The following is an 8,921-nucleotide window of genomic DNA, read 5'->3' on the forward strand; positions in this document are numbered from 1 at the left end:
TCCCTACCCCCGCACCTATACACACACATAATTCCTGGCACTTCTAGGAACCCCAAGGAACACAACCTGAAAATAACTGCTCTGAGAAAGAACCTTGAGGGTGGAAAGAGTACTGAAGATCAGAATTCTTTTACATGACCCCAGAGAGCATAAGACTCCCTAGGCTCTTAGGCCATGAAAGAAAATTCAGTCTGGCAGGAAGAGATGGTCTTGAAGCAAAGCTGCCCTTTCTCTGTTTCTGTCTCATGCCTGGCTTTGGCAGTGGTGTGGCTGTTTAATGTAAACACCTATTCTACGCTGGTCGAGTCTTTAAGTTCAGGCAAGGAAATTCATAACCAACAGTCCCATGTTCTGTTCTGGCATATCCCTGTTTCCCCTCCCGGATCTTGGATGAAAGCAGGACTCAGAATAGAAGAGATCAGTTTGTGGTAGGTTTTCTGGAAAAGTAGAGCAGAGGTAGAAGAAAACTGCAGGTCTCTAGGCCAGTGCTATCCCCTGTGTACAGTGTGGTTTCTTGCTGCTGGGGACTGGTGGGGAGTTGGCTTTGCAGTTGTATGTCTCTGCTTATGTGGGATGATGGATGCTGCACAGCGTTGGAGAGATGCTGTTGAGTGGAGTGTACCAGTTCAGGGACTCCCATCAGATTCATTTCCCACTGCAGTCCTCTTGACAAAGGATGATGGAAAAGAAATTGCCTTAAATAGCTGGAAGATTAATTTCTCTCAGCAGTTCCCAAGCGTCCAAGGTACAGGGCTCTTTAAGTGATGTCTGACAATTTCTTCTTCCACAGATAGCTCAGTAACACCAAAATCTGACTCCTCAGGGTAGGTGATGGGACTAATCTGATTAAATAAGGAGCAAACACTCCTAGAGGCCCCGGGCTTTCTCTTGCTAGCAGAGAAGGCTGTGGGGTTGAAGGCAGATGTACCCTCTAGCATCTCCACATCAGGCAAGGGAGGGCTTTGGGGAGTGGCATTGTACTTTGGAGTGAGTAGAATGTTCATGAGGGAAGGTAAAAAGGTCGACAAGGATGGGGAAAGGAAGGGCACAGAGAAAGCAAATCAGGGACTGAAGCATAATAGTTACTGAGTGTTCCCTCTTTAGGCAAAACCAGAAGGTCAACGTCTCTTGATATCCTCCTCAGCTAGCAAATGAGAAAACTGTCAAAGCTATTTGGGGAGTGGAAGGTTACATCCTTTGAGGGGAAAGAAAACAACTGATTTATTCTGGTCTATGGATTCTATGTGGTCTGTCTGTTAGGAGAGAGAAACGAGGTAGAGTGAAAAGGGAGTAAGGTTTAAAAAAAAGCGGAGGGAAACTCTTGAGGGAGCATGTCTCTTGTCTCAGAACTAAGGAAAGTGATTGGGTTAATGGAGAATTTACATGAGCATATCTCATTTGGTGAGTACAGTTAAGTTTTTTTTTATTTTCTGTTATTTTTGTTTGTTCTAGTAGATGAGCCCCTCCTGTCAGCCTATAGCAGCGGATTAAGTACTTTGAAACCTACCAGCAGTAGTGACCTCAAGACATGATTAAGTGCTTTATGATTTAAAATATACGTATATTGCAACCAAGCATCTCTGCTGTTTTTTGTTTCTTGTTTTTAAATTCTAGTTTCCCTTCAGGAAGCCAGAATCATATTGGGAAAGCTTTAATTATAGTGGGCAAGAGGAGAGAGCAAACACAGCAATCAGAACTGCCCTCATCAGCAGCTGCTGCCACCTCCTGCCTGACCCAGACCACCCCCTCCATTCCCCCCCTCCCACTCATGTCAGCTGACTGTCCACATGCCTGCAGTGCTCCCCAGGCTTGGCCTCAGAGCCAACTTCTTGCTTCCAGGGGCTATGCCCCACTGAAGCATTTCAATAAAAAACATTTCTAAAATGTCCCGTTCACAGCTGTTAGTGGGTCAGGCAGAAGAAATTCTACCCACGTCAGCTTCTCGGGTTTATTTAACCCAACTCATTTTTCCCTGAAGCTTTTGCCTCTGAGTTAGGTGCCAAGCCTAAGTTGGTACTTAACTCCTTATAGTCCAGATTTAGCTGTCATCAGCCATGAATAACTGAACTAGTTTATTTGATAGAAAATCCAATACCGTGGATTCAGCCTCTTCTGATGCCTTCCCCTACTCCCCCCACCCCTGCTCCCACCACCATCCTCTCAGGCTGTCCTTTCTTTCTAACCTCTCTGTTTGGTTTCATATTTTCTCTCTGCTCTCACTTTATAAAAATTCCATTTTCTTTCCTATGCAAGATTTAAATAAAAACCAATCAATCAATAAACCAAGTGCTGCTTATGGACTTACATGAGAAAAGGTTATCACTAGCTGCCGGGTACCCAAAAAGCTGGTATTACAGGGGGAAACAGATGGAATGTCAGAAAGTGAGCTAGAGAGAACGAGAGACAAATGAGAGACAAACAGAAAAGCGACTCCTGGACAGCAAGAGTGAGATTGAGCAAAATGACGAAGGAGACATGGACGTGGCCGCGAAGATGGATGGAGACATTGATGGGCAGAGCTGGACTGTGAAGGAGGTGCGGGGAGGTCAGGGAGAGGGAGGGGAGACTAGGAAAGACAGTGATATAGAGAGTGGGCAGAGAAATAGGGAAGAAGGAAGCGGCTGGAAGCTAATGCACAATGAAACATGTTCCCCTGGAGACAGATAATTTCTCCAGCCATACATAATGAACACGTGCTTCTCTGTGTGTTGCCCCTGTACTGTCACAGTCACTTAGATTCCAAAAGAATCTCTCCATGTCTACACTGCTTGTGCAAGGTTGGAAAGATTTGAGCTCTCTCAGAATCACCTTCTCAATAGAGCCAGGCCAAAGACAGAAAAAGTAGAACCTCTCTCAGAAGAAAAGCAGGGTAAGTGAGTCAGGATCACAGATTCAGCACCTTTTGACATTTTATTCTTGGATTCATAAAGAGGTCCTCTCTCTGCTCATCTCTATATCCCCTGGCCACACAGCTCACACCTACATAACATGTTCCCTTTTTTCTATATATGCCCACAGGTCAGGGCCAAGGCTGATCAAATAAGGAGAGGGAGGCTACGAACTCCCAGGAAGATAGGAATAGCAAGTGCTTCAGGTAAGAGGGAAATAAGTAATACCAAGGAGGAATGTGGGTAGACCACGGGGGACCAAAATCAAGGGGATATTTTGCAAATACTGCAGCTCTTTACCCAGTCTAGCCTCAATATTATCACTATCCTGGGACATCATTCATTCTAAGCTTCCCAGTTTCACATGATACGTAGGCCCTTTTTCACAGCAGCTCATCTTGAGTGGTGACCTACGGTGTTGTCTGAATGGAGGGATCCACTGAGCACCAGGGTTCTGTGGGAGGGTTCATAATCACTCTCTGTCCCTTGAGCCCCGAGGCTGCACTCACAGCTGAATCTTTAGGAAAGAAAGCAATGGAGCATTTTAAACCAGAACAACAGATTAAGCAGATAGTCCCACAGCTCCAAGCAGCTCTCGAAGAAAAAATTGTGCATAAAGGTGGGTCAGCTTTAAGTCAAACGAGTCCAAGTGTGGTCCTTGGCTAGGGGTAGCTGTGTTTCGTATCCTATTTGAACAGCCTTAGGGCATCTGTATAGAATCTCTGGTTGTTTTATGATATATCTGTCTTGCTTTTTCAGTTAAACACTATACTTTCTGTATTTTCTCCAATGTCTAGCATAGTGCAGGATACTCAGTAGAGATAATATAATAAATATATTTTCAATAAATATATGTGAAAGATTTCACTATGTGTTCTTATGCCAGTGATTCTTCCTTACCTTTCTCAGCATGGTGACTCCCTATTATTATTGAATTTCGAGATGCTGTTTGCTGCTCTTAAACATAACTATAAAACATAATTTTTAAAATTAAGAAAATTAAAATTACTTGCTTTAGGATTTTTAAAAATGTTATGCCACCTCTGCTTATAAGGACGACTAGGAGTCATAAAGAGTTTTGAGAATCGGTCCTGCCCATTCCCACTTTACCCAGATTCTGCAATCCTGCTATTTTTTCTTCAAATGACAGGATTAGTCTCACATAAAATATGGTCAGCCCCTAAAGATTGGGCTCCAGGTATAGCTCTGTAGGTTATCTCCCTTAGTATATTTTGTTTGGTTTGGTTTTTTCTAAGATCCATGGATGGAGTCTTGGCTGATAACCAAGAACCTGGTCTTTGACGTCAGGCACATGAGTAAGTTGCTCTTTACAAGAGAAGGACTAAAATTGTTCATGGTGAAAGAGAGGAAGTTGTATGACCAAGCCCCTCACTCTAAAACAGAGAAAAGCCACTTTTCTTTGGGTTTGGTTTCCTTTATAATCTAGAATTGTTGCCACTTGTTTTTTCTTCCACCTGTTAAAAAAATGCTTTGACATCCTAAGTGGTGTTTATTAACACACATTTTGGAATTTTCTGAAGCATTATAATGGAGTCCTAAAATCAGAATCCCAAAGTCCCTGAGACTGTTCCCTTGCCTCAAGAAAGGGCTGAATCTAAGCATCTAAAGCAAAAATGTTATTTATTTTTTAAATTTTTGAAATGTTTCAAAACTTTAGAAAAGTTGAAAAAACAGCACAACAAATACCCATATACCCTTCACATAGGTTCATTAATTATTATTTTGCCACATTTGCTTTATCTCTATATGTATATATGTTTATTAATATTTATTTTACTGAATCATATGAAAGTTACAAAGATCATGACATTTTACCCCTAAATGTGTCTCCTAAGAACTAAGATATTATCTTACAAAACCACAAGGCTATTATTACACCAAGAACTTTTATATTGATGTAATCATACTATCTAATATCTAGTCCATATTCAAATTCCCCACCTGTCCCAATGATGTCCATTATAGCTTTTTTTTTCCTAATCCAGGATTCAATCAAGGTTCACACATCACATTTAATTGACATGCCTTTTTAGTTTCCTTTAATTTAGGACTAGTCCTCATATTTGTGTGTATCTTTTAATACATTTATACTTTGTAGAGTCCAGGCCATCATTCGTCGTGTGCAATCTAGATTTGTCTTCATGATCAGATTTAGGTTAAATATTTTTAGCAAGAATATTACCTAGCCGATACTGTGTACTTCCCATTGCACCACATTAGGAGACATATAACATTAGTTCATTACATTATTGGTGATACAAAATTTCCTGCTAGGTTTCTCCATTGTATGTTTGTTCTTTGTAACTATTTAATTAGTAAATTAATAATAAATAGATTGATCATTTGAGAACATGAGCATATCTTATCTTATTCTCTCATAAACTTGCACCTATTGATTTTATCATCCATTGATGATTCTTCCTGAATCAATTTTTGCATTGGTGGTTGCCTAATGTTGTTTCTTCAAATTCTGTCATTTCCTCTACATATATTAACTGGCAACCTATTTTTTTAATATCTCAAATATTTAAAGTTAACACAACACAAAATTGAACATTATATAAAATTTTTAAATATTAAAACATAAGAACAAATGGAAAGCCTAAGAACCAATGATTGGATAAAATAATTAGTTTAACATAAAAGTATGAAGTAATAAAATTAAATTTTTCGCAGTCTTTCTTCTCATCTTCCTCTTCTTCTTCTTTGTCTTTCTCCTCCAACTTTTTTCCATTTAGCTGTCTTTATTTTTATTATTGCATTTAAATTTTTTTGTATTCGTTGTATTTTACTGGTCTTTAAAGAAAGACTTCCCAGCTGTTCATACAATTTCTTTTGCATTTAATAATCAGTCAAATTCAGAACTTTTTTCCTTTAAAATCTAATCTGTTCTCACTTCTGCTACAACATAAACGACTTCACTCTTCCTTGAGTACCCTTCTAGGTTGTCTGCTGTCTTCCTTCTCTTTTCCTTTGCATTATCTTCTACTTTTCTGTAACCTCTTTCATCTCTCCAAATCTCATTCTCTCAGACATGTCCCTCTCCAGTGTCTCTGAAGACATATTCCTGACAGCCTCTGGGATTTCCTTCCACTGCTGTTCTAAAATACCCTCTGGTATGTTAATGAATGACTGTCAGAAAAAGCTTCCCTAGCCTCACTCCAGGGGAAGTTAAATTTCTTTGTATGGGGAAGCTCCTTTGGGGTCTCACTGAGCAGAAAATAGCTTAAAACAAAGAGATCTGCTTGATTCAAAGCCAAACAAGCAGCTTTCCCTCAATCAACAAGTCATCTGTAAAGTTAACATCTGAAAGCTCAAATATTTTAGAGTTCAAAACTGTAACTTTTTTAGGTGAAAAAGCTGCATTTTCTCCCTATTCTCATTATCTAACAGCACAAAAAATGCTTGACTCAAACTTTCTACCAAAGATTCCCCAGTGCCCATAGGGGAAATAAAAAGAAATGGCTTTTCCAACTTAACTCTGACTTTTGTAGAAATAGACTCATAATTAAAAATATGGTGGTTGTGAACATTCTATTGATCATCAAAGAGAAGACAGTTTGTCTTTCATGTACTCAGAACATGAGAGTGGATTTCAGTTTAGCCTGAGACTAATGACTGCTCAAGAGCACAGGTTCTAGAGTCAGCAGACCTGGATTCAAATTCTGACTCTGTTGTTTAATGAGCTCAATTACCTTGAGGTAAGTCACCTTCTCTCTCTAGTCTCAGTTTTCTCATCAATAAAAGAGGCAGTATAATAATATTTATATCATAGAATTGATTAAATAAAATAGAATTCCTAGCATCAAGTAAACCCTCAATAAATATTGATTATAATAATCATCATTAACAATTCTGTATTCCCTTCATCCTAACAGTTTTGAAAATAATCACTTGTACATTTGAGTTGTCCTAGTATATTCTTATCAAAAGTTAATATTTTTCTTAGTGATTTTCTAGCTGGCTTGTATTATTTTAAAAATTAATGGAAAACATGTGATAGGAAACACAAAGTCTATAACCCTTAAGAATGTAAAACACTGCCACCTCATTTTCATGTAACAGGGAAAGCTGTTGCCTGGGTTGCCTGCCACATAAGCTAGGGTGCTGCTAGTATGAAAACAATACTCAGTAGAAAGGCAACAGGCCTTTCTACTGAGAACCAGATCCGATCAAGAATGACCTGGACTTTGAGAACCAACAAGTGTGTGGAGGAGGCCTGACTGACAGCCAGCACTGAAATGTGGGGGCTGAATAAAACAGCTGGCTTGAGGTTTCAAGTCTGCCACCTGTTAGCTATGAGAACTTGTAGTAAGCTCTCTCTGATTCTGTCTCTTGTAAAATGGAGGTGCCAATAATCTGCCTATTTTACACTGATACAGTCAGATTATCTAATTTCATATATTTCATTTATAATATTCAATTTTGCCCAATTATCCTGTAATGTCTATTATAGGTTTTTTTTCCTGATCCAGATTCAATCAAGGATAATAATTCTCATTTAGTTGGTATGTCTCTTTATCATCCTTTAATTTGGTACAGTTACCTTTGTGTGTGGCTTCATTTCATTAATATTTGGGAAGTGTTCAGGCCATCTGCAGTGTGGAATGTTGTGAGGATGAAATCAGGTAACAATATTTTTAAGAGCTGTGCTGTTGAGTCAGTGAAGTATAGTGGTTAAGAACTTGGGCTACAGAGCTAGATTTTCTGAGTTCAAATCTCAGGTTTCTCTCTTATTACCTTAGTCTAAACTTAGTCAAATTATGACTCTCTGTGCTTTAATCTCATGTAAAAAATGGGGGTAATAGTACCCACCCCCTACCATGGAGATTAAATAAGTAAATAAGTATATATAAAGAATCCACAAAAATCCCTGCACAGTAAAGGTTCTTCAGCTGTTACTATAAAAGGCAAATTCATGAGGTATGAGTTTCAAAATTTGTGTCTTAGGTAGAAAAATATTTCACTCATTTAATTATAAATGACTTTTCCCCCAGTGTTTACTAAATGTCTACAATTATGCCAGCTGCTGCAGTAAGAAAAAAAAAAAAAGGTTTTGAATGGAAAAAGAAGTTTATGTTCTCTGATCTCAAACAGTTTACTAGTGTGAAATTACTAAAATATGAGAAATAATGAAGGTAAAATGCTGCTAGCCTGAATAAGCATGAAGTTTCATGCTAATAGAACAGAGAAGTGGTCTGTGTTGTCTAAAATAGCTGAAGAATGGATAAAAACTGACTAGTTAGAGAAGGGGAGACAGGCTTTATCGCACGGAGCCGAGAACACTTGAGCAAAGGAATAATACCGGGGTGAAAAGGTGAGGGCAGTGGGAACTAAGAACAAACGGGGTTGTGGGACAAGATTATGTGGGGTTTAAAAATCCAGGTACAAGCAACCAGGTCTTCACGCAGGAGGTAAAGGGGAGCCATTTTAGGTTCTTGAGAATGTAGTTTTAACCAAATAGAGAAAAACTGTGGACTCGGGCTAAGCAAAAACAAGGCCCAAAGTGCAAGACTACTTTGTTTTTCACCTAAAGGAAGGAACATACTTGTATGAATGTTCATTTAAAGGTAGGAATGTTAAGCCAACAGACGTGACCTAGAGACATTCCACCTGGAAATCATGACCTCGGCCCCACGCACCAAGTCTTTGGTGCTTAATCCCAGCATAGAATTTTACTGACTAGTTAACTAAGTTCAGCAAATTGTCAGAAGGATCTCTCACTGGATTGTTATTATACTGGTGATGAGGATCTCGTTGCACGGAGAAAAACGATGGGAAAGGGTAAGAAAGCGAAAGGAAAGTGAGAGAAGTGGGGAAGTGGATTGGTGAGCGCGGGGCCACCAGAGTCCGAGCAAGACAGGGTCAGGGTCGGGGGTCGAGCGGCCCTCAAGGGGCCCCCCGGGGCCCGCGCCTCGGGCGCCGCGCGTGTGCTCCCGGGCGGGGCGCCCAGCGGCCGCCAGTGGCCAATCAGGACGGGCGTCCGGGGAGGGGCGGGGCTTGCTGGTTCGG

The sequence above is a fragment of the Pteropus alecto genome, unplaced genomic scaffold, assembly GCF_000325575.1.
Source record: "Pteropus alecto unplaced genomic scaffold, ASM32557v1 scaffold335, whole genome shotgun sequence".
Classification (NCBI taxonomy): Eukaryota; Metazoa; Chordata; class Mammalia; order Chiroptera; family Pteropodidae; genus Pteropus; species Pteropus alecto.